General features: G+C 36.0%; 1 long non-coding RNA gene across 1 annotated transcript; it reads right to left on the reverse strand.

Annotated features, from left to right (window-relative positions):
- Positions 1 to 1,811: 1,811 nt before the first annotated feature.
- On the reverse strand, positions 1,812 to 6,379 carry LOC149803690 (uncharacterized). Its single transcript, XR_016419976.1, has 3 exons — positions 6,193 to 6,379; positions 2,784 to 2,929; positions 1,812 to 2,084 (listed from the first exon to the last, which is right to left on the reverse strand). It is a non-coding gene; the product is annotated as an uncharacterized LOC149803690 (long non-coding RNA).
- Between the last annotated feature and the right edge of the window lie 21,017 nt (positions 6,380 to 27,396).

Below are 27,396 nucleotides of genomic sequence, written 5' to 3' on the forward strand. Positions count from 1 at the left end.
CGATTTTCTATTCTTTTGAGACCTCTGAGAACATAAGCATACGTTAAATACACGTACGAAGTACATTATGAAAGTTAAGGTACCTCACTTTAATTGATGATAATTTCTACCATTAAAATGTTTCAACTTTAAAAATGCATTTCAGGAAGTGTAAAGTTAAGATAAGGTTTCAGGAAGTCATCAGACGTTTTAAAAAAATTAATAAATTGAATCGGTGCACTAATATCATATGAAATATAGTTACTTCCTCATTTGCCACAAAGTCAATCTTGAATTTTAACAATCTGAATCGTTGAAAGTTTAGTATTAGTTGTGAGAACTTGCTCGCATCCAACATAAAATAAATAAAGTGTAACTGGACTTTTAAAAAAAAGAGCCGATAAGTTTATTTTGACATTTTATATATTTGGTAACTCATTCATTGCACTTTCAGAAGGTGGTATTGTTGGTTGTACTGCCATTTTTAAAAGAAATGTCGGCGTTGTTTGGAAAACTACGAAGTCGGGAAGTGGGGTGATGTCAAATTGGAACAGCTTGATTACCATTACAGATACAGGTCTCAAATTTGAATATGGATAGAGTGTTGAATTATGTAGAACTCTTATGCTCAACATTATCATAAAATATAAAAATATGAGATTACCGTTAACCAAAGAAATGCAGTAACAGTCTTAGCAAATTAGAAATGATGAATGATATTATGATCACAACAGTAAACGTACAGCTTGTCACAAAGATACAAGATTTTCAGCAATTTGAGTTTTATGCTTCATATTTTAAAAATGGTTTCCCCGAAATAGACACTTCCTTGATAGTAGAAGTTTTTTGTGAAAATAAAGTTGTGCAATAGCGAATGACAACTTCTGTTTTTACATAATTTGATAAATTCGACAGTTACATAGACATTACTAAAGCTGAAGTTTTGAAAAAAAGCGGTGTGTTCACAATTTAGGTTTCAATCTCCCTGTTTTCTATTGACTCTGGGTTTTTTTTCTACCCCAAAGTCGATATGAGACTATCTCCCTCAATGTAGGTCGATGTTGTGTGCAGACTAATAATGGATGTCACTTGAATACTCATTCTGTAGAAGATTTGTTTGGGGGTCTTTTTTTTAGTTGCACACTTGTATTTATTCTGTTTCAGTAGCTTGGAACTAACCCAGTTCCACGCATCACTCATATTTCATGCATTCATTTAGAATATGGCCGAACATGGTGACCCACACAAGTAGATTATATCGTGTTGAGGCAATGAGTCAACTTGCCCACGGATACACCACAGTAGCAAACCCGGGCTGATCCGATTGTAGAATCCAAACTTGCACCCTTTCGATCTCGAGTTCGGAGAGCTAACCACTGCTCCATAGAGCATCTGTCTCTAATTGTCGACTCTTATGGAATACGAGAGAGTGCTTCAGACCCATTCCACATACTTGAGTCTGAGTGGGCTCTTTTCGCCATTATGCATGTCATACGAGGCGACTAAGGGCGGAAACCTTTCTTTCATTAAGCTTTTTGTCGTCTGGCCATGTTCCGGACGTAAAGGTTTTAGACTTTATATATACATATGCATACTGATTATGTAGTGTATGGATTTTACCCTTTTTCTTTTGGACTTTATGAGTTTTGAGTTATGCATGTAACGTCGCCCTCTTAGTAAGAGGGGTGGTTAATTGGATTTGGCTGGCGTTATCTAGAGGAGTGAAAGAAGAATGGAACTGAGCGAGAATACTGGGAAGAAATAAAACAATACGAGCTCCCTTTTGACAAGAAAATAAACAAATTTAATCAGAACAAATTAATAACGGCAATTCCATTTCAAGAAAGATTATATTAATATAATTCCGCAGGTGTATCTAATTTGGATTTATTTCATCATCATTACGAGAGGTGAAAAGAGCGCAATGTCCACGGCCGATTTGTATCACCTTCCTGTCTGACCGTACATCAACGTCTCCTAGTTCGTTCTTCCTAAGCTTTATGCTTTGCCCCTTCATAAACTTCCTGGTCCTTTTATTCTGATCTCGTCCTTCTTCTTGGACTTCTGACTTCAGACTGTCTCGTCTTTCTTTCAGAAAGCTGTTCCTTAAAGGACAAAGTTACCGCATAATTCCGTATAACCTAATCTCTAGAGGTACATACAATTCACTTACGTTATTCAGAGCATGTTGCTATCCACACACTGCGTAAATTCTAACTTAGTACGGTAGGACATTGACCTCGCTACCAGTGGCAATTCTTAAATTACCACGTGAACGTCTACCAATTATTTCCGTATTATTTTACATACGCTACTACATGTTCGATTACTATTGCATGAAATTCAAAATGTAACTCACGGCAATCATTAAAATACAAGATTTTCCAAACATTACAAAATCAGATATAATTAGGTAAGTATCGTTAACTCATTATATCTGTATAATCCTAACAAACAAAGAAAGTTATTTCATATAACCCTATGAAATCCTACACATATGAACATTTGGATCTCATGCAATCAATTCTACCAATGAACTAATAACTGTATAATTAAAAAGTAAATTGCATAGCAATTCTAGCATCAACACTTTCCATGAAATTGAATAAAATAAATTGCATAATAATTCTAGCATCAACAAATTCCATGAAATTGAATAAAATAAATTGCATAACAACTCTAGCATCAACACATTTCCATGAATTGATCAAACGATGTATATTAAGAAAACTTGTCATAGCAAACACATTTGCATAAACAAACAATCGAATAATAGAATATTACGTGAAATTAAAATTGCGTACCTTAGCTGTTCTTTTTCAGAACTTGTGCGTCCTAGCACTAAACGTGTCTTTCTTTTTACAAGACGACCACCTGGTCCCTTACTTGTTTCACGAGGAAAGCACTAATCTCTTTATGCCTCCCGGGAGTGAAGACTAAGGTTCCTCTTCTAGAAAATTTTCAGACTAAAGAATTTCGACTAAGGTCGTCACTTTCAAGTCTGATTGCTCTAAAGTGTACGCCTTAATTTATTATGCCCAATCGCAGGCAGCGGTCCATAATTTTTCCCAAACAATAATTCTAAGTAAGACATAATAGTGGCACAAAAAAAGGTTATATGATAAATGATTTATGGATGAAAAGTGATTGATTATCAACGAGCGATTAAAGGACAAAAACAAAGCGAGAAGATTGTGAGGAAACTATAGCAGGGTACCCTAGCAATGGGGAGTGTAAATGATGTCTATAAAGGTAATTTGACCATAAAAGAGAATTTAGTGAGAATTTAATTTAATTTAATTTAATTTAATACACGTGTTGGCTACAAATGCTCAAAGAAACTAGGTTGCACAAGCGTTTTCTTAGAATAAATGTCAACTTCCTTCAAGAAATTTAAAATACAAGTTCACATTTACTGTGCCAATGTGTTGAATATTGTATTAACGATCACGAGTAGGTAGGTGATCGAAGCAATTTATTAGAAAGTTCTTCGCGGTAAAGAGTTCGTTGCAAGAAACGCACCGGATTGGATCTTACGCCTTTAATTTGTATCATTGGGCTATTTTTTAATTTAAAAAAATCCTAATCTGGGGATATTTATCCGTGTCATTGCATTGTATTATATACGTATAAGAGGAAGGTAACTGTGACAATTAAATGCAGAAAGAATGTCTTGAAGTGACTTCGGTTTATACGTTCAATCAACTCTATTTCATTTCAATCGATACGGAAATAAATGCTCCAGTTATGAGCAATATTGCCATTGGTTTTGTAAGCTTTATCGCAGTGTTTTAGTTCATGATAGGCCATACAGGGTGGTCAGTATATCTGTCGGAGGATAAACCATGGACGAACAAAAACGCACACGATGCTACTGGCAAGCTTTCTCACATACCCACGTTGGTCGAGCCGAGACTCGAACACACGCGAACTAAGGCAAGAAATGAGTGATCAGTAAAGGCAAAGGTCTTAGACTACTCTGTCTCTCGGGGCCAATATTACCATATGACATCGAGCAAATGTCTTAGTCTGCTCGGTCTCTCGGGGCCAATATTACTATTTGAGATCGAGCAAATGTCTTAGTCTACTCTGTCTCTCGGGGCCAATATTACTATTTGACATCGAGCAAATGTCTTAGTCTACTCGGTCTCTCGGGACCAATATTACTATTTGACATCGAGCAAATGTCTTAGTCTACTCGGTCTCTCGGGGCCAATATTACTATTTGACATCGAGCAAATGTCTTAGTCTACTCGGTCTCTCGGGGCCAATATTACTATTTGACATCGAGCAAATGTCTTAGTCTACTCGGTCTCTCGGGGCCAATATTACTATTTGACATCGAGCAAATGTCTTAGTCTACTCGGTCTCTCGGGGCCAATATTACCATATGACATCGAGCAAATGTCTTAGTCTACTCGGTCTCTCGGGGCCAATATTACTATTTGACATCGAGCAAATGTCTTAGTCTACTCGGTCTCTCGGGGCCAATATTACTATTTGACATCGAGCAAATGTCTTAGTCTACTCGGTCTCTCGGGGCCAATATTACTATTTGACATCGAGCAAATGTCTTAGTCTACTCGGTCTCTCGGGGCCAATATTACTATTTGACATCGAGCAAATGTCTTAGTCTACTCGGTCTCTCGGGGCCAATATTACCATATGACATCGAGCAAATGTCTTAGTCTACTCGGTCTCTCGGGGCCAATATTACTATTTGACATCGAGCAAATGTCTTAGTCTACTCGGTCTCTCGGGACCAATATTACTATTTGACATCGAGCAAATGTCTTAGTCTACTCGGTCTCTCGGGGCCAATATTACTATTTGACATCGAGCAAATGTCTTAGTCTACTCGGTCTCTCGGGGCCAATATTACTATTTGACATCGAGCAAATGTCTTAGTCTACTCGGTCTCTCGGGGCCAATATTACTATTTGACATCGAGCAAATGTCTTAGTCTACTCGGTCTCTCGAGGCCAATATTACTATTTGAGATCGAGCAAATGTTTTAGTTTACTCGGTCTCTCGGGGCCAATATTGCTATTTGACATCAAGCAAAGGTATGAAAGGTTTGAGAAAAGAAAAGATTTGCGGTTCTGGCCGAATGTAACCCGTATTTTCAAATTATGGTTTTCTATACCACACCCAACAGATATATTCCTTTGCTCTAAGTAGCTGCATTGTGCACCGTGATAGGTAAAGGAAAGATATAGAAGCATTCCATATATAATTCGACGTTGTATATATTTAGAACTCGCGTTCCTTCCCATTTACGAGCGCAGGTAATTATCAATGTAACATTGAACAACGGTCTACGTGAGTCTATAAAAGGTAAGTTCAGTATGTCATTGAGCTTACCGATTCTAATGTTTAATCAATACACACCATTGCGTAAATGAAATAAACAGAGTAATGCTATAATGCATTTGATCTTTTTTTATCTTCAGATAATTGTAAAGGAAACAGTCAGTGAGTTCAGAAATAAAATCGATACAAGGGCAGTGGGATATCAGGAATGAAAAGAGATTCTTGTTCAAAGTGTGATTTAGTGTGAATAATTATTTATTAAATAAATATATAATGAAAAACATCCCATAAGGAAAAGAAAGCAATCTTACTTGTTATTTCTTACCACAACTGTCATGATATATTCCTAACCCTAGCCCATGCCCTTAGAATGATTTCTAGCATAAAAAAGTTTCAAACTTAAAAATGCATTTCAGGAAGTGTAAAGTTAAGATAAGGTTTAAGGAAGTCATGAATCGTTATTAAAAAAAGTAAATAAATAGAATTGGTGCACTTACGTCTTATGAAATATAGTTACTTCCTCATTGGCCACAAAATCAACCTTGAATTTTAACTATCTGATTTAAAATTGTTTGCAGATTCTCACAAACACGATTTTTCTGGTGCCTTGTGTTCTTATTACAGGTACCCCAATAAGAAGTATATGTTTATAGATCAGGGTATTTGTTATCGTGAAGTTGAAAGAAAGAAAGAAAGAAAGAAAGAAAGAAAGAAAGAAAGAAAGAAAGAAAGGAAGGAAGGAAGGAAGGAAGGAAGGAAGAAAGGCTGAAAGGCAGGAAGGAAGGAAAGAAATAAAGAAAATATCAGTTTCGAAATTATATCTTACGGAATGAGAGTGAGATGTCTGTAAATTGTGTTTTAAACACAGGCACACACATTATATTACGTAGAGCATTGTACCTGCTATTCTTTTCTTAAATTCTGATGTGCAGTAAGAAGCTGATGTTAAGACTGGTCGGCCAGGTGTCAGGATGTTCAAATACTAAGTGGTCACCAATACTATCAATTAATCATACCAACATATGCAAATAGTTGTAGGGGGAATTGGAATGGGAATTCCCCAAATATAAACGTAATGTCTATTCAATGGGTGTGCCATTAATCAGGTGATTCGACAAACTGTTCCGTGACCGAGTTTATACTCAAAGAGATTTTGTTCACGTTTTATCATTTGTAAACATCAAGTCGTGTTCTTCTAACATATGTGATCATTCATTCGTCATAAAACTGTTATAAGGAAGTAGACCTAAGATTACGTGACAACCGATATCGATCAGCGGATTCATAGTAAAGCCGATAACTTAAATAGCTTTATAAATATCCGTACAGTGGCTACTGTTGAAGTGGACTGGTTTTGTCTTTGTGGGTTTTGTTCAGCACATGATAGGCTTATGGCGGCTAATGTGTTAGGAAGAACCCGGGGAAAACCCGGAAATTACCACCGACCCACGGGAAGCTACTGGCGAGTATTCTCACGTGCCCATGTAGAATGAGAGGAGTCTCAAATCCACTCGAACAGAGATGTGTGTGTGTGTGTGTGTGTGTGTGTGTGTGTGTGTGATTAGGAATTTTAACGTAGCTTTGACAATTTTTCAGTCATATTGCTACGATGTCTGCAATGTGGCAGTTTTATAGAGATGTCTAGCACTGGGGCATCATGCTGCAGACATGTAGTATGCTGTCCCACCCAGTCACATTATTCTGACACCAGGCCGACCAGTCCTAACACTAACCTCTTAATGCTGAGCGTCTAGCGAGGCGGCTGTTAGTACCATTTTTGTAAGTCTTTGGTATGACTCGGCCGGGGTTCGAACCCACGACCTCCCGCTTCCGAGGCGGACGCTCTAACCACTAGACCACCGGAGTGGTCGAACAGAGATGAGATATCAGTGATCTGGTAAGGCGAGCGCCTTTGACAACTTGGCCACCCACGGCCCTTAGAAAGTGAAAACGAAATTGTAATGGCGATTCCTCCCTTCCCTCTGTCTTTCTTATATATATATATATATATATATATATATATATATATATATATATATATATATATATATATATATATATATATATATATATATATATATATATATATATTGTGTGTGTGTGTGTGTGTGTACGTACGTACGTACGTATATATGTATCTATGTAAACAATCAAAATTCCATCTGAAAACTTAATAATACAACTATTTTCCTGTGTGCACCTATTCTTATCATTGCTTAAATTGTATTGTTTGTCAAAATCGCTTGACCGCTCCGGTGGCCTAGTGGGTAGAGCGTTCGCCTCTTACGCGGGAGACCGCGGGTTTGATTCCCGGCTGAGTCATACCAAAGACATAAAAATGGTACAAAACAGGTGCCTCGTTAGGCTCTGAGCAGTAAGAAGCTGATGTTAAGGCTGGTCGGCCAGGTGTCAGGATAATGTGACTGGGTGGTACATCATGCTACATGTGTGCGGCACGATGCCCCAGTCTAGACATCACTTTAAACTGCCACACTGCAGACATCGTAGCGATATGACTGAAAAAATTGTTCAAGCTACGTTTTAAAAAAAAAAATCCAAATCTAAAATCTTGTGTTGTGGACTAGGTCTTGATAAACTCTTTATCAGTTAAGTAAAAAGGATGCAACACGGCAACTAACCAAAACCGTTTAAAAGTCAATTCGGTATATAAAAGCATCATGCAGTCGATTTTCAGTAAGCACGTTACAACTATAGGTTTTGATTAGGAATAATAACTATTTTTCGGGCTGGTTAATACAGTGACAAACTATTCACCTTACGCTTCTGCGTTCAGGGGTTAGATTCCCTACGCCGGCACATTGTTTCGTACCCTTATTTTTTCTCTATAGATAAAGCTACTGTAGTGGATATATAGCTTAAAAATCATTGACGTTCCTTGAAGGTTTTCGGCTATGGTAGTGTTACTTCGATTTAGTTTAACAAATCATTGATATGCCTTCAACGTGGATACAGCGTAAAAATCATTTACTGCTTTCAAGGTTTTACATTACGGTAGTGTTGATCTGAAGTCAATCTGAGCTAATAAATCTTGTCTTCAACGATTATTTGCTGAGATTACTGACAAGCAGGCATGGAGAGAGAGAGAGAGAGAGAGAGAGAGAGAGAGAGAGAGAGGGAGAGAGAGAGAGAGAGAGAACAAAAGCATATTAAAAGTTAATCAGTTTGAAAGGATTGCTGCTATTTTGGGGTACATTATGGTACGATATACACGCAATACCTTATGAGCATAAAAAGTAATTTGTGTTTGTGCGGAGCTAAACAATGTCAGAATGAGTCTTTATGATACATTATTTCTTGCGAGAAAGTAGTATTACTGATGACGATACATTGGGCCTATTTCATCGCCGTAAGTATGATACATTATTGCATCGGAAGTATAATTACTGAGTACATAAGCACACTTATCATGTCATTTCTTTGAAAAGAAGCCATGTGTTCGATTTTTGTTTTCGAAAATATCGACGTTAATCATGTCTGTAAATAGTTTATTTCTGAGTTATATATCTTTCTTGGAAATTTGTCTACTTCAGTTTCTCAAGACTACAAACTGCTTATACCAGGCTTGTTAGCTACGGCCTGCCGTGGAATTTGGTGTTTTCAGGTTCATTGCCAATGAATCAAATTCTGATGTTCGTAACAACTGGTTTCTGCGAAAAATTCTAGTTTATAGTAAATTCTGCCAGGATAAACATTCTGTAAATGGTTGATGCATACGTATAAGTCAGTTTACTAACTTACAGAAACGTGATATGTCTGATGTTCTTGAGTTCGTGATTTATCAATTAAAGAAAAAACAAACAAACATCATAACAAAACGAGTTAAATACTATCCAATATTATTCGTTAAAACTTTGTATAAATAATGTTAGCTTACGATTGTTCACACACACACACACACACACACACACACACACACACACACACACAGAGTTCTTAAGGAGGGATTTACGTGACATAGTACTGTTTATTCATTCATTTTATAGGACAGATTCTGCTATCGATTACAGTCAAATAATAGTCACATAGGGATGTTATAACTTTAGTAGGCCTTACAATAACTGATCAATCAGGTTTTAATCTACACGCTTTTAAAATTTAGGAATTGAAATTTAAAGTTTATTTTACTTTGTTAATAGAAGAGTCTTGAACTGTTTTTTTTTTCTTCTTGTAAACAAATGCGATTCTAATAGACAAAGGCTTTTTCTGGTGATCTGTGTCACAGTTTTTAGATAGTTTGCTTTGCTTCGTTAATCAATTATTAAAGATTTTGTCAACATATTATGATACACGAGCTTTTCCTTCAACTGGCTGTGCTTCTGTGGACACAGGAAAACCAAATTTCCTAAAATGGTTCTCTTATACTAATTTGGGCCTTTCAATCCGTTTATTTCATCCAAATTCATCTGCAAATAGCAGAGTCAGTTGTGTTCAAAGACGGCATCCTTTTTTAGTAAGACTTTGTCAAACAACTGCTCTGTGGCAAATCAACTTGAATCAAAATATATATTTTAATTGGCTTAATTACTTTTATCGTTCGGTCCGCCCATTTAAGAACACATACGTTTACAACGTTTGCTCTTAACACAACTATCATTCAAATTACGGACCATTATTTTGGGGTCGCTTTTCGTTGCCTGACCGTTCCAGCAGTGTAAATCATGTACCACGTGACTCGCCAGTCTCCTTGGCCGTCTTTGGACGATATGTTTTGACCATTTCTCCGAACGACCAAGTACCAGTTTTGAGATGCACGTTTGGAAACGCCGTAACCACGAGTTAATCTCATAATATCAAGCATGGCACGTTCCCCCATCGTTGTTCGTATTCACTCCCGATTCAGACGTGATTCAGTGAGAAAAACCACGTAACCACCGTTTGCTTGAAAAGAACTCTCTCGCCCAGAGATAAATGATGGGTACAAGATTCAAGGCAAATTGCGGTAAATCAGTTAGGCTCACTTATGATTTGCATGTCATGTAAGAGAACAACGTAGTTATAATAATAATAATAATAATAATAATAATAATAATAATTGATAGTAGTAGTAGAACTATTATTAGTGCTGTTATGAGTATTAGTGTTATTATTATTTATTATCGTTATTATTACTAGTGTTATTGTTTTATTAGTCATAGTCTTTAATAATTATTAGTGTTATTGTCTTGTTGGTGTTATTGTTATGTTCCTGTTCTTTTGATGTTGTTGTTTTGAGCAAAAAATCGTTACCTGTTTAGTTTTCATTATGCTTGGTTATCAAATCGTCATCATTAAGATGAACTTGATGAGAGCTTAAAGTTGCATCCTCCTTCCCATTTACTACTTACAAAATCACTTCTAAGCACACACACACACACGTGCACGCGCGCGCGTCCCACACTCATACAAGTGCCTGCAGCATCACGACAGTATTAGCGGGCGTGTAGTATATTGCTAGTCCGTAAATCCGTCCGTCCGTCCCACCTTCCCAACTTGGTTAAGTCTTGCATTTATGTCAGTTTCAGGTCCTGTGGCGAGGCATCCATAATCTATAAACACAGATCTGGTTCTTACGTGAATTATATGTTATTAGTAGGATATTCAGAGACCTGGATAGTGCAGTGGAAACTTTTTATTTTATTTTATTATTTAGACCCAAAGTGATGCTGACATTATCAGACCATATTTCTGGCGGACGGCCAGAGGGTTCATAAAGTGAAGAATGTGCCAACCGTCAGGTGCGCTGCAATATATGAATTTTACACAGCTGTAGTTTGCAAAAAGTAAAACAAGAAGCAAAAAACTAATCACTTTGTGTTCAAGTGGTAATGGACTTGTTGTTGTTGTAGGGTTTAACGCAGTTGTTTAGTACAAGATAGGCTATACATGGCGTCCAGTATAAATGGTGGAGGAATAACCCGGAAAGACCCCGGAAAGAACCACCAACCCACGATAAGCTACTATCAAGCTTTTTCACATACCCACATTGACCCACTCCGAGACTCGAACCCACGCAGAGGTGAGATGGCAGTGATCCGTAACGGTGAGCGCTTTAGACCACTCGGCTACTCGGGGCCCCCGTAATGGACTTGAATCTGCATTCAATAACACAGCTGCATGCTATTTTCAACTCCGTCTGAAACGCAGTTAGATTAAATTAGACCGTTTTTAAGGCGAGTATACGATATCAACGATTTTTAGTTTTGTATGACATACTCATTTAACTTTAAATGGTTGAGTAGGTGTTCGACACCGCTGTTCGATCCATAGATCGCTATTGCACACCCAAACACCCAAACTAGAACTATTAGGTGTTTTCAGTTACGTACGCGCTTGGACATTATTCGATGCGCCGGATCGAACTTTCATAAATTCGCATCATGTTGACAATGTATAGCTAAGGATATTAGGAAATCGTAAAAACGGAAGTATAAAATAAATTAATAAATACAAAACAACGTTCAAGTTTTATTCCGACTCGTTTGATGTCGCGTATGAATGCATCTCGACTATATCAAACTCGTTCATTTTCCTCACCGACTCGGTACAAAACGTGCATATATTTCTGTACGTGTGTTGTATAATCATCATCATCATCATCATCATCATCATCATCATAATATAATTTAACAGTCATTACTAACATTTGAAACAAACAAATACAAAATGAAATTACAAATCTATCTCCTGAAAACCAACTATTAACATAAAATAGCATTAGTATTCAGAATTATATTACATTAAATTATTGTTTACTTTCGACTCTGAAAGTTTGCCAAAACTGGCAGATTTTCATATTATGTTTCTTTTTAAATTTGTACAAACTGTAGCTTCAGACCTGTTCCAACAAGGTTCCAGCGTTATGATATTGAGATACATTGTCAAAGACTTAAATGAGAAACATATTTTTTTTTAAAACCAAGATTAAGTGGTGGATTACACTCACATCTGGCTTTTAAGTGGGCGATCTTGAGCTCATTTGGGTCTCTTGTTTTTTCTAGAGGCTCTGATGATATAATTCGAAAGAATCAAGTCTAAACAGCAAGGTTCGTATGCAATAGAATGATGTAACATCCTGGCATGACCAAATCTAAGATGAATGCACAATCTATGGTATATCCTCTCTCTCTCTCTCTCTCTCTCTCTCACACACACACACACACACACACACACACACACTAACTAACTACCGTAACTAAATACATAGTGTATTTAAAGTCTTTACCTTAATTATTTCAATAAAAGTCATCTTACTTGCAACAAGCTACGTACAAACGTATAATATCTTCATTTCTTCTTGATGGGCCTACGTAATATTCTGTTTATCTGGAATATTTTCGGCATTTTAAAGTGCACAGATCATAGTTATATCTTTTGTACATTAGTGTTAGGTATGCGGATTTGGAGTCAATATAAATATTACTTGTCATTATTTTTTCTTATCGGGTGAAACTTTTCAAAATCATATTACTTAAAGTTCCGGAAACTTGCCGAGTCGGAAACCTAGCGGAACGGATGAACCAATCAAAACGGATTCATATTTAATCGAGACTATCTTCCATCGAATGCCTTCGAGTATATTAAATTATACGAAGTCACGTATGTTTATGTACTGTACGTTTCAGACACCATAAAAGGATCCATGACGAGAGAGAGAGAGAGAGAGAGAGAGAGAGAGAGAGCATTTTAAAGGTTAGTAAATTTGAAAGGTTTTACTGCAATTTTGGTGTATATTACGGTGAAGGTATATACGCAATACCTTTTTGTTTGTGCGGAATTTAAAAATGTCAGAATGAGTCTTTATGATGCATTATTTCTTGCGAGAAGGTAGTATTATAGATGACGATACATTATTTCATCACGGTAAGTATGATATTATTACATCAGGAGTATATTTACTGATGACACAAGCACAATTATCATGTCATTTTCTTTGAAAAGAATCCCTGTGTTCGATTATTTTTCAAAAATGTCAACGTTAGTCATGTCTGTAAATAGTTTATTTTTAATGAGCTGTATACATTTCTTGGAAATGGGTCTACTTCAGTTGCTCAGGACTACAAACTGTTTACACTAGGCTTGTTAGCTACGGCAATAAACAAGAATTTACACATGCGGACTGATATGGACACGTCGGTCTGCTGTGGAATCTGGTGTTTTCAAGCTTATAGCCAAGGGTATGAAATTCTGATGTTCAAAACAACTGGTTGCTTGCGTGTGGTCACTCGTTTCTGCGAAAGAGGCCTGTGTATAGCAAATTCTGCCAAGATAAACATTCTTTAAAACGGTTGACGCATGCGTATAAGTCCGTTTACTAACTTAGAGAAACGTGATACGTCTGATGTTGCTGAGTTCATGATTAATCAGTTCAAAAAGAACATCATACAAGATTAAGTTAAATACTATTCAGTGTTATTCGTTAAAGCTTTGTACATATGATGATTGCCTACCATTGTCTACACAGAGAGAGAGAGAGAGAGAGAGAGAGAGCTCTTCAGGGGCGATTTATGTCACAAAGTATTATTGTTTGTTACCTGCAAAGAAGAAAAAATTTCATTTATTTTATGGGACAGAGATTCTGCTGTCAATTTACAATCAAATAATAGTAACATAAATATGTTATAGCTTTAGTAAGCTGAACAATAACTGATCAACCAGTTTTTAATCTACAAGCCTTTTAGATTTAGGAATTGAAATTTTAAGTTTGTTTAAACTTTGTTAATAGAACGATCTTCTCCTGTTTTGTCTTTATAAATACTAAACTAATAGCCAATATCCGTTTTGGGTGAACTCTGTCACCGTTGCTATATATTTTTGCTTCGTTAATGAATTAGTAAGATTATGACAACATATTGATTTGGACCTATTAAATTCCATTTATTTCATCCTAATCCGTCTACAGATAGCAGTCATTTGTGTTCAAAAATCTGCATCCTTTTAAGGAAGACTTTGCCGAACAACTGTACTATAGCAAATCAACTTTCCTCAAATTCTAACTTTTAATTGGCTTAATTATATGTATCGGTCGGTCCGCCCATTTAAGGAGAACACAGCGTTTGCGCTTAACTCAACTATCATTCAAACTACGGACCATATGTGTAGCTTTTCGTTGCTTGATAGCTCCACCCGCATAAGATCACGTACCACGTGACTCGCCAGTCTCTCTGGTCGTCTTTGGGCGATATGTTTTGTCCCTTTCTCCCAGCGACCTAGTACATGTTTTGAGATGCGCGTTTGGAACTCTATAACAACCATATAATCTCAGAACAACAAATATGGCACGTTCCGATATCGTTGTTCTCGTTCACTCCCGATTCAGAGGTGATGTGAGTTCTCAGCCCAAGAACTGCGTTCGTGAACAATTTACATCTCGTTGGAGCGAGAGGAACACATGACCACAATTCTCCTGAAAAGAACTCTCTCGCCCAAAGACGTGGGTTAGAATTTCAAGATATATTGCGGTAATTTTTAGGCCCACTTAGGGGTTGCATATTCTATAAGAGAAGAACGTTTACCTTAGATAAAAACAAAACTTTAAGATTATGAAAGATGCTCGTGTGAAGAGGAGTTCACTTTTGAGGAATGTAGTTTATCACTGAAAAATAAGAAAAATGAAACCTAGCGCTGGTTCCAATGGATTTGCTGTTGAATTATATAAAGTCTTTTGCAAAGAATTAGGCGACTTTCTCTATAGGGACTCTAATTGCTGGCTATGGTATGCAACATTTTTAGAATTTCAGAACTTTTAACTTTGAAGAATCTATTTGTCAGTGGCTTAGAATATTCAGCGATAAATCAAAATATTGTGTTATTAATAATGGTCATTTATCCATACCTTTGGAGAGAGGTTGTCACAAGGGAGATCCTTTAGCACCCTACATATTTATAATAAGAATAGAACTTCTTGTAATAGAACTAAAAAAAAGAATAGAAACATTACACGAATTTTCTATGATGAAATGGAGTCCAAATATGGTAATACGCTGACGACGCATTTATATTATTAGACGATTCTCCTCTTTCCTTAGAGACAACAATGCAGATTTTAAACGACTTTGGCCCGGTATCAGGTCTGCACTTGACGCATGTTGGTGTGGGAATGCGTTGGATAACATTTGACGGATGGAAAGATTTCAGGTGGATTCCAATCTAGGTCTTGACCGAGGCCTTAGAACCAGAGGATAACGAACTTCCTTTCTGCCATGCTTTTGCAGCCTATGATATTCTTTCAGTATTCAGTACCATAGAGAGGAAGTCGGTTTGACAGTATTGGAATTCTTTGAGGATACAACAAAAATCTACTTAAAATATTGCCGTATGCTAAGTCCAGTCGAGGACAGACGCGTGACTCTCCTGTAATGTCGTCATGTATGCCCGAGCAAGCTCCAAAAGCGAAACTAACTTATGTAAGATTTCATTTGTTTGCTTGTTAGTAGTAATCTTACAATGCAATGCCACAGACCCAGGCGTCCCATCTTCAGTACATATGAGTAGCATACGACTTAGGAGAACTTTGAAAAACGACCCACTTGACCTCATTTATCAAATATAATATGTCAAGCACATATATTTCAGTCTATTTTCTCAAGTCATGGTGAGTGGCAAATAAAGTGAAATAAGGTGCGAACCAAATTATACATCCCTCCTAACCTAACTAGCATCGTTCCAAACCAGTTACTTAAATACAATTGCAAATTACAAGCAATGGCGAATGCCATTGTTCTGACATGACAATGAAAAAGATCACCCTGTGCACACTGGATCTGGGTAACTCCAACTTTTGTGTCGTATTGTTTAACTAGCAAAACTAAAACCAAAATGGAAAGAGGAGTTGGAGGGTCAAGTGATCAAACCCTCGCCATTCCTGGTTCCTGGCATCATATAACCTCTGTCCGTGTGGGTTCCATTCTCATGCTCGGCCAACGTGGATATGCTAAAAACCTTGCCAATAGCTTCTCGCGAGTCTGTCGTTCCTCCCGGGTTCTTCCTCTACCAAATATACTGTCGGCCATGTACATAATATGCTGAAAAATGACAATAAACCCATAATACCCACCCTAAAATGAAAAACAAACTATATTACCAGTTGTTTAAATGTGTTTGTAATTAGGTTACAGCGTATAAAACCGCATCTGTATTGGTGCCACTGGCGCAACGGACCTTGGCATATTTCCATTTTATTAAGAAAGAAAGGACAAACAGTAAAATTAAAAAATATAAACATTCTTTCACGCAGTAGCTCTCAGAGCATTTATTATGGTTTCCCTTCTTTTAACGGAGGAAAGGGACAGAACAGGAGTTAGCATTATTACTCTGATGTAACATTGTTAAATGCATGATTAGGTTTGCACTGACTCGTCTCAGTACCTTCCACATCCGCGTTGCAATCGGGCTATTTTTTTATTTTTTTTTTTGTTTTGTTTTGGGGTTTTTCTTTTGTATGGCAAGGTACTCCTGTGCAGTATTAATCATGTTTTGTTTTTTTGGGCGTGGGCGGAGCGCCAATTGGGCCTGATGTTTGATGTGCCAGTCATTTTGAAAATGGATGAAAACTGCGTGTCAAGGGTTGTTTGTTTTAAGCATATACTTGTTGAATGTTACCTCAAGCGTAGGGCATTATCACCATCTGGACCTGTGGATCGCCACCTGGCACCGATGTCATTAAACTGTCTGAGCAACACAAAATGAGCTCTGAGTCACATCGCCAACGTCAAAAACATTCCTTACAGCCCCCTATTATTTAAATTTGGAATGTATATAGTTATACAATAACGATAATGTAACCACGAAATGTTTGTGTTTCAATTTTAATAGCAAGCGAAATCATATAAGATTAAAATCGATACAACGAGTATATTTTCTGCGCGCAGCAAGTTTAGTGACAAAGGATATGAAAAATTAATGCATCAACTCCCTCCACTAAATCGTAACTAAATGGTTATACTTGCTGGAAGACTAGTCCAACATCTGCAGGTAGAGATACAAAATTAGGCTCATATTCATACTATTGGAAACTGGAGGACTTTGTTGTATTTAATGTCAGTCTGTGTGACAGAATTGTCTTATTTTCACCAACACGTGGTTTCCTACATTACTGATTTCATAAAAATAATACCAGAAAAGTCGCACAAACTTCTAAGAAATAGAATAAATTAGATGGATCGGATACGGAGGTCGAGGATTCAAACCCAGGCCGAGTCATACGAAAGACTTATACAAATGGTGCTAACAGCTGCCTCGCTTGGCGCTCAACATTAAGAGGTTAGTGTTAGGACTAGTCGGCCTGGTGTCAGGATAACGTGACTGGGTGGGACATGATGCTACATGTCTGCGGCATGATGCCCTAGTGATAGACATCACTCTAAATTGCCATACTGCAGATATCGTACGATGTGACTGATAAATTGGTAAAGCTACGTTAAAAATCTAAATCACACACACACACACACACACCCTCCCCCCCCCTCTCTCTCTCTCTCTCTGTTAGTAGTAACCATGCAAACCTCTCAAAAATTGTCATGCAAACGGCATCGACGTTAGTATCGTATTGCTCGGAACACCGTAATATAGCCTTTTAGTTAATTTTACTTGAACTTATCTGCAGGTTTTATCTTCTATTTGAAGCGTACTCTTTTTCCAAAGTACTAAATCCGAGTATTATAAACTCTATGTAAGAAAAATTCTTACACGATTCTATTCTAAAGAATTTAATGAAAGATCGTCCTGATTTTGTCTCATAATTTCAGGCATTATGTCTTGCTACAGCGAGTGGTGTACATGTGTAGTGAGACAAAACCCCTTTAGGCCCCTTCGCCCTCCTGCGAAAGTTCGTCTTTGCTTCTCGTGATGAAGAAGTTTGCACCCACTATAGAAATGTTTTGACTGAATATAGCTTTATGTTTTACTCATGATATAAGGATAATAGCACCACATGTACAGAAATTTGTACATAATTTAAAGACATAAGAACCGCATATAACGACGTTTGCACATTATTTGAGGACATTAGCGCCGCATAAAAGAAAAATGTTTTTACATAATCTAATGACAAAAGTACATCATATAAAGAGGTTTGAAAATCATATAATTACAATTGTCAAGACAGCTCTGGCGTTCCGTAAGTAGAGTTCCAGATTGTTCCAGTTATGCCATTGTGCCATATTTTACCATTCCAAAGAAGGTAGTTCAGAATATTGTTTTCAATGGCGACATATTACATCCGAAGTAAATTTCACGATGGTCTGATTAGGGGAAGGACAGTCCAATATCGCAATACATACTGTAACACCCCGTGTGTTATATATCGAAAAGACCAGAGTTCAAGACTAAAAATGCTTTTTATAAATAATAAAGGTGATATAGAACATGCTTCTCAATATGGCATAGTGCCGTTACATAAACACAGTGTTCGTCACAACACTATCGGCTTTTGATAATATAAATCAGACTTAATTGTCTAAATGCTAAAAGAAATTAATACACCATATTATGGTAAAATTAATTATATTATTAAATTCCTGTGTATTTTAACAGCTAAATATTGGATTGACTGTGATACATTCTGACATGGTAGCGTGATCTCAATAAAAACTATAATTTAGGTACTAGTGTACTTGAGCACTGTGGTGGGAGATAGTAGTTGCTTTATAAAGAATTACATAGTAATTCTAAAGCATTTAAATTCAATGGCAATCATGTAACAAATCTATTTAAAACTTCTCATAACAATTTGATTCAGTTCTGGGATTTCAAAGTGCCAAAGTTAATATCGGTTGTGTAAAAATATATATAAGTGATGGTTTGCCGAAATTCTTTTCTACTTGGATGTTCATACTTTGCCGCTCTGACAGCTATATGCCAGTGCATTGTCTGCACTCGTATTTATAGAATGCTATTTACGTCACATGACTTTAGTTAGCCAATCAATGTTTGTCCTTCTCAGGGTTAGCCATGGCGGTAACCGAGTCAACTGTTCAAACTGCATGGAAAAATCCCTCTGCACACAAAATTTAGACAGAGGTAAGTTGACCTCTCAATGTCCGTGGTGTGCGTTTTTACTTTTAATCTTATTTATATATTCATACCTATGATTAAGTAGAACTGAACGAAACGGACAAGCGAATTTCGATGCGAATCGAGCGAGAGTACAACGTACTGCTGATGCAATGATTCGTAATACGGTTAGAAATAGTCCCTATCAAATGCATACTATTTCGCACATTAAAGTAGAATAACAAATTCTACAAACCAAGAACTTACAATAATGAACAGTAACATTAGTTCTAACGTATTGTTCAACAAAAGTCTGACAAATGTGGCTGGGCACATTGATTCCATCACTATCCTGCATGTCCGCTGTTTCGGCAATGAAACTCCTCCGGATGGTTGAAGTCTCTAATTTATGGACTAGCATCATATTTCTGGCTTTGATATTCCGAAAATCATGGAAGGTAAGATAATTAATTTCCTAAACCATTTATGTGAAATTCCAGCACGACACACACATGGTCCAACATGAAAATGAATATGGCACAATGACTGCTATTATGCGAACTTCTTTCCACTTAATGTTGATATCACAGGGCTTGTAGAACTGTTGATGTCCTTAAGTGAATTTCTTGATGAATTCATTAATACTCATGACAACAGCGTGACATTCCGAGGATAATAGCAAGGTTTTATACTCACATTTAGTATAAAACATAGAGTACACATTTATAAGAGATGCAGATGGCGGTCTAAACAATGGTGGGTGGGTGGCATGCGTTCAGGAACGGAAGAAGGAATGTAGTTTTTAATAACATTTTGGTGTACTGAGTTAGGTATTACACTACCAGTCCAATTTCATCGTGCATGACGGGTAGACTATATTGCTATTTTGCATTTTTTTATTTATGGAAAGTCAGTCCAACAATGAAGCATTCGTTTATCTCAAGAAATAAAAACAGCCACAAATGCCATATGTAAAGAAAACAATCTAATAAAGAATAAAATCATATGTACTGTATGCAGAAGAACAATCAGTTTTCTTGTTATTGTCTATACGTGTAAGATTTACTTTCATTGTTTCTTAATAACCTTGAAAATGCATATACAGGGGTCATCCAATTTTTCTCAGAGAAAGATCTTAATTTGTTTCTTATATTTTTCTTTTCGTTTTTTACGTTCGGATTATTCTTTTGTGTATGAGAGTATTCACACGAAACGTTGATACTGATTACAATCGAAATGAATCGGGATGTCTGATTCCTGGTGTGCCGAAGTTTGCACTTAACCGATATTAATATTCTGTGATTCAAGACCACCATTTTTTGTAAAATATATAACTTGTTGAGGAAACATAAATAATAATAAAAACAGGAAAATGATGCACCATTTGAGTCATGTTGTGTTTATTATACGATTTTTTCTAGTGATAACATATCATCGTCACTTCGGATCTTGTCCCATTGTTTTCATTTAGAAAGAGACTGTTGAACTTCCTTCCGAGACATCTTGATTGATATGTTCTGTTGTTAACTGAAACGCTTTGATAAGGGTCGTTGAGGGCAGTTCGTAGAATAGCTGTGTTGAACTCTAGAGTTGATGCTGGCTCAGTGGGATTTTTTCCTGTTAACAATAAGCAGTGATGTTATATAATTATTTCACGCGTTGAGCATGAAGGTAACACTATCAAGAGATAATGTGTATTTGAGTTTAACATGAAGGTAACACTATCAAGAGATAATGTGTATTTGTTTCAGTTTAACATGAAGGTAACACTATCACGAGACAATGTGCATTTGTTTCAGTTTAACATGAAGGTAACACTGTCAAGAGATAATTTGTATTTGTTTCAGTTTAACAGGAAGGTAACACTGTCAAGACATAACGTGTATTTGTTTACAAGGTTTTATGAGATAAAAGTGTGGTTAAAGCTAGTTCTGTTATCAAATAATGCACAAAAGAATACAAGTCTTCATTGTTTCAAGGATCAAAAAGATGTGCTACAATTCATTTTGCAAAAGATGCTGATTTGCATATTACACATTTATGACGATAACATCGAAATAAGCAACCTCAAGTTTGAGTGTAAAATGGAAAGGACATAATAATTCATGTAACATCTGCAAATCAACCGAAAAGATTTTGCCATTAAAATAAATGACAGAAGAAGACCAGTTCATTAATAATATTTTCATGGGTCAAACAAACTTCCAGTTATGGCAGATAATGAGTTTCTCAGGTGTGACAGATTCGAGATAAGACGGTGTAATGGAAGATAAAGAAATCAAAACATGTATGATATGTGAAATACCAGAGTGAAAGAAGAAAGTATATAAAAAATATCACTAGTATTCAGAAAATACTACAAGTGACGAACGGGATGAAGCAACTAATGTATACACAATCTCTAAGCAGAGTAATAAATGCCATTACGGAAGAAATAAAATGATATAACTTTTAAAAATATATAGCTGATCCTAACTAGATCTAAAAAAAAGTCTGAAAAACAAACACAATGCAAACTAGTCTGAGATTTTGAACCCAAAAGAATCATAATGAAAAGCACATACATGTTGATGCAGGCAAGGAGGTATTGAAACTTTTCTCGAATTTCGTCCAAAGAAGATGGTGGAATTGTACCAACGAGATGGTCCATTAAACAGTTTTCATAAAGAACATATTAATATGCACAACTTTAGCACACATGTAAAACATTAAATCACAAAGGATTGCCGCAAAATTAAATAAAACCAGTTGGAGGGGGTTACTCCACATTGCTACAGCTACAACACAGTACACGTGTAAGGGTGAAGTATGCAGATTTTGAAGATCTAATTTAACATCTAGTAGAAATTGAAATCAAACTTCAGAAATAAATAGTACAATCAGCATTGCATATCTTGGTCAAAGCAACGTGTATCGGAGACACTGCTAGCTGTAAAATGTTACAAAGGCAACATATATCAATTGATGGAGGAAACGAAGCACACAGTACAAGAGATGCAAATGGTGTGTGAAAGTAACAGTATTCAACTGGTACTACATTATAGGAAATTAATAGTTTAAAGACATAAATCAGAAACAAATTACACATGGATGAAGAAAGTAATAAATGTGTTTGCACAAGAAATGCTAATATCACATTTAAAACGAGTATAATTATGCCAAGGCAAACGTTCTTTTGGGGGTGATCTAAATAACGGACTTTAAATTAAAAAAGTTACATGCACGGCACCTTCCTTGTTTATTGCTCAGTGTCCTTAAAATAACATTGGTATTGCACGTATATTTAACTAGATAAACATTCGCTATACTAAAACTCGTTGTTTTACATACAAACCATGAATAGCCTCGCGAGAACTACATGTACATTTTGATAGATATTGATGCATAGAAGTGGATTATCATGTTACATACAATTCTGCCTGGATCAAGAAAAATGCGCAGTGTGGTTTGCGACAGCTGGCTTTGGTATACCATATCACCATTTGATAGATAAAAATATTACCGAGCTTATTAATGTGATGACATATTTCGTATTTGCCTCCAAATATTGAAGCAGCTGTCAGAATCCCCCTATTATATTATATGGTGAGAATATTTTAACAACAACACCAGTGATATTGACTTAAACATTTTAACATAGTTTGTAACAATAATAAAATTCTCCTCGTCGTGATTGGATATATAATTAGGATAAAGACACACTGTCATCTTTTTTGTTGCACAAAGAGATTTGACTTCTCGGATGAACGAAAAACATTATTTTTACTAGATACCAATATGTTGGTGACTTGGAATGTCTATTATTTAAGGTCTGGGTGATAGTAAAATGAAACAAGCCGAGAAAACAGGTTGGAGATAATTATATCCGACATATAGCAACGCACTCACAGTTGATAATGATTTTTTATATAAAAAATATTACCATTGACATGAAGCAAATAAATCTAACATGCTATAATTTAACATTTTACCACAACAATAAATATTTGATCGATAGTGGGCATGAAAAACCCAAACTTATAAATCAAGGCTACAGGGAGCCGACGCCTGCTGTTGTGTTTGCTGCTTATAAACGTAAAAAATTACTACGGAGCAGGTACTGTTGTGTTTGCTGCTTATAAACGTACAAAATGACTACGAGCAGGTACCGTTGTGTTTGCTGCTTATAAACGTAAAAAAATGACTACGGAGCAGGTACTGTTGTGTTTGCTGCTTATAAAAGTTTAAAAAATGACTACGGAGCAGGTACCGTTGTGTTTGCTGCTAATAAACGTAAAAAAGACTACGGAGCAGGTAATGTTGTTTTTGCTGCTTACAAACGTAAAAAATGACTACGAAGCAGGTACCGTTGTGTTTGCTGCTTATAAACGTAAAAAAGACTACGGAGCAGGTACTTCTGTGTTTGTTGCTTATACACGTAAAAAAAAATGACTACGGAGCAGGTACTGTTGTGTTGACTGCTTATAAACGTTAAAAAAAAATGACTACGTAAGATGGTATTGTTGTATACTTGAGAATAGCGTTAGCTGACAAATTCAATTATATGACAGACAAAGATGAACCTCCTTACTGACGTATATTTCTCCAAGATAGCAACGTAATTGTGTATCACTGTGCTGCAAGGTTAAAGAAAGGCTTTAATCATAAGTAATCTACATATTACGTACAAAACAGAAAAACTATTTCACAGCAACCATTTCACAGTGTACTTCTGTGAAGAGGCGATAACATAACTTAACATAATATGAATATAACATGACATAACCTAACTAACGTGACATGACGTGACGTGGCGTGGGGTTTTGACCATGATATTAAAATTCCAGTCATGGGGTTATATTATTTGTCTCCTCACGAGGATATGCCAAGTGGGGAGACAAATAATGTGACCCCGTGACTGGGATTTCCGGTAAAAACACAGACAAAGATTATTTTTCTCACCCAATTTTTTTCATACAGTTAGTATTTATAATACTAATGAGCTATTACTGTCTCTCACTTTATATAAAGGTCATCAGGTTTTGTACTCTTTTATGAAAATCTCAATAATTATCTAGCTAGAATCTAGCTATATATGCCGCTCGTAGAAAGAAAAAATCAAGAAAACAGTTGTAATTGGTATGTGTTGAAAGTATTGCACAAGGCGCGGCTTGGAGCAATCTGCTATTATTTACATAAGTACCGCCCATTAATACGAATATGTTAACGAGGGCAATGGAATAACTTGTCGGTCCTAAGTACAAAAACTCTACGCAAGAGAAAATATAATCATACAACCATTTGATATAATTACTGTATTATCACATTTAATCGATGGATGGCATATTACAACAAGTAATTAATATATTTTATAAAGTTACATTTTAACTTTCATCAATTCCAAGTTGGTAAACGTTTTATGGTAGGCAATGGTATTATACTGTGCAGTACAATAGATCCGCTGGTCACAGTTCTTACGAACTGTGTAGTGACAGGACATTTCTCATTCATCAATTATTTGGAAATGTATATGTTCTGTCCTGGAAATATAGCAGTTGTTGTTATCACTAGCGCAATGATGTTATGGAAATCTTGTGGAATAGCATGTGAACTGATGAATGAACCACTCTGGTTGGTAAGTGCAGGAGTTTTCATTTGCAGTCGCATTATTATATTTGATTCAACTGGGGCGAACTGTGGATTTTTGACACAGTTAGAAGAAAAGGAGTTTGACGTAGCACATTTCTTTTTATTTCAGGCTTTGCAGTAGCTCTTGAGAGAGTTCGGATTTGTGTAGCCAGTGATGTGTATTGCCTATATGTCCGGAGCTTTATCAAATAGCTTGACGCGCGCGCGCGTGTGTGTGTGTGTGTGTGTGCGAACATATGTTGTATGGTGTGTTATCAAAGTTGGCGAGACCTTAAGTTGCTTTGAGTGAATGTCTTTAGTTGTTGGATTTTATAATGTTATGCATATTTGATTTAATTATATCTGATTTAATATATATTTATTTCAATTTAATTGTTTGTCAGTTTTTAAAAAAATTTCATTACATGATATTGTAATGTAAATTTATTCACTAGAGATGATATTTCTTTTAGAAAATAGTTTGACCTTGACTGTTAGTTTATAAACAACAGTTGTTGATCTAAATCCTGACCTTGTTTCAGAATTTGCAGCAACTTTCGTAAACAAGTTATATTTTATTTTAAAATGATTTGTTGTTTCCAAGGTCATGATGGGACCTTGTATTTAAGATATAAACAATTATTGTATTATTTCAAAGAACTAAAAATGATTGGTTTTCGTCAGGGTCACACTGGGTAAACGTGAGCTGTAACACGTACTTGCTTCTATAAACTTCTAGAAGATGATCGCGTGACATTTGTTTACCTTTTAGAAAGCCCATATAACCCATGCTTTGGAGAATTAATCAGTAGAAGTTGGGCTGTTAAATTGTTTGTTGTATGTTGTGCTGTTTGGAGTTATTTCAAATTACTTGGTTTGGAGTTATTTCAAATTACTTGGATTCAAAAGGATTCATTTTGTTATTTTTCTGGAAAATACGTGTCCTCATGTAATATTGTGGAACAAGGACAGTTTTTTTTATAAAAATGTATTCAGCTATCAGAAACCGGAATGATAATTCTTGTTTCTAAAAGGAACAGTAGACTTCAACAATACAGATTATAGCATCAGTCATCGTCTTCCATATTGGATTCTTCGTCGGGATTCGAACGTGAAATCAGTAGAACATTTTGTTATTAGGACTAATAAAAATTTATTCTCGGATTATTTTTGGATCATTTTTGGATTTGATTCTATAAAACCGTAAGTTCATATTTTTTTCATTTTTACAGAATTTTTCCAGGGAAATAAATTATTGTATTTGTTAAAAGCTTGTTGTTTTCACTTTTTCTTGTGTTACTGTTTATTTGAGCCTAAACAAGTGACATAAAAATAACAACTCCGTCAGGCATAACAGAAGACAGGGGTTTCTTTTTTTTAAAAGTAGTTCCTAACGCGTGGACTCCATGACAGAGATCACCGGACTGAGATAACTAAACGGAGGTAAGAAAAGCAATATTAGCAAGACAGCTAAAGTTCTCTGTCGCATAGGTGAGGAAGAACAATATAAAACTTACAGACTGCCTGTATTGCAGTTATCTATATTATGATCCCTTCCATTACAATGGGTACAGTATTTATTTTTTGAATGATGTTTGCAATTGGTGTGCTGATTTCTCAGGTTCATACCGGTAACCTTTGTCATCGGACAGACCAGTAGCGGCCTTACCGAGGTGTGAAGTGTGCGATCACACTGCGACCGCAAGGGGGGGGGGGGATTTTTGTAGTTTATTTAAAACAGATTATAATTAAAGCAGGTTAAATAATACTTTGATTTTGAAAACAAACCTGTATTTTTCTATGAAAGTGAGAAAACATTACGACTTGTCTAGGAAAATCTAAGAACTTAAATGCTGCAAGTAAATCTAATATGCTAACTGCTAGTATACAGCATAAAAACTCAAAATATTACTCTCGTTTTAAAAGACCGCTGCAAAAGGAAATTGCGCACTTTACAACCAAACGATCCAAGGAGATACTAGGATATGATAAATAATGTTGGCAAAAAAAAACCGGTTCAAAGTATTACAATGCAAAAATGTTTAGAATAATTTAAAGAAATGTGTATGATCTTGTATATTTTTAACATAGCCAATTATAAATATTGAGGACCACATGGCAGATGGGTCAGTCATGACCAAATGTGCTATCCTCGTTAAAGAAAGTTTATTATTATTATTATTATTATTATTATTAACACATGGTGACGGTCGAGTACTCCCTAAAACGGTGCAAGCGGCGGATGTTCTCGATAACTCTTGTTTGAATAACCCAAAGAAAGCTAAAGAAATATTAACAGTCGTTAACAAACTAAAAATTAATATAGCCAGCACAATTGATAACATATTAAATGAATATATTAAAAGCTCAACTACTGCAATATTAAATGTATATGTAACACTTTTTAATATAATCCTGAATACTGACTATGTGCTAGATAGTTTGACTAACAATGTTATCTTGACAACTTACAAATGTAAAGGTGACAAATCCGATATGTCAAGTTAC

Source organism: Sinohyriopsis cumingii, chromosome 3, assembly GCF_028554795.1.
Source record: "Sinohyriopsis cumingii isolate HCF-2022 chromosome 3, ASM2855479v2, whole genome shotgun sequence".
Lineage (NCBI taxonomy): Eukaryota > Metazoa > Mollusca > Bivalvia > Unionida > Unionidae > Sinohyriopsis > Sinohyriopsis cumingii.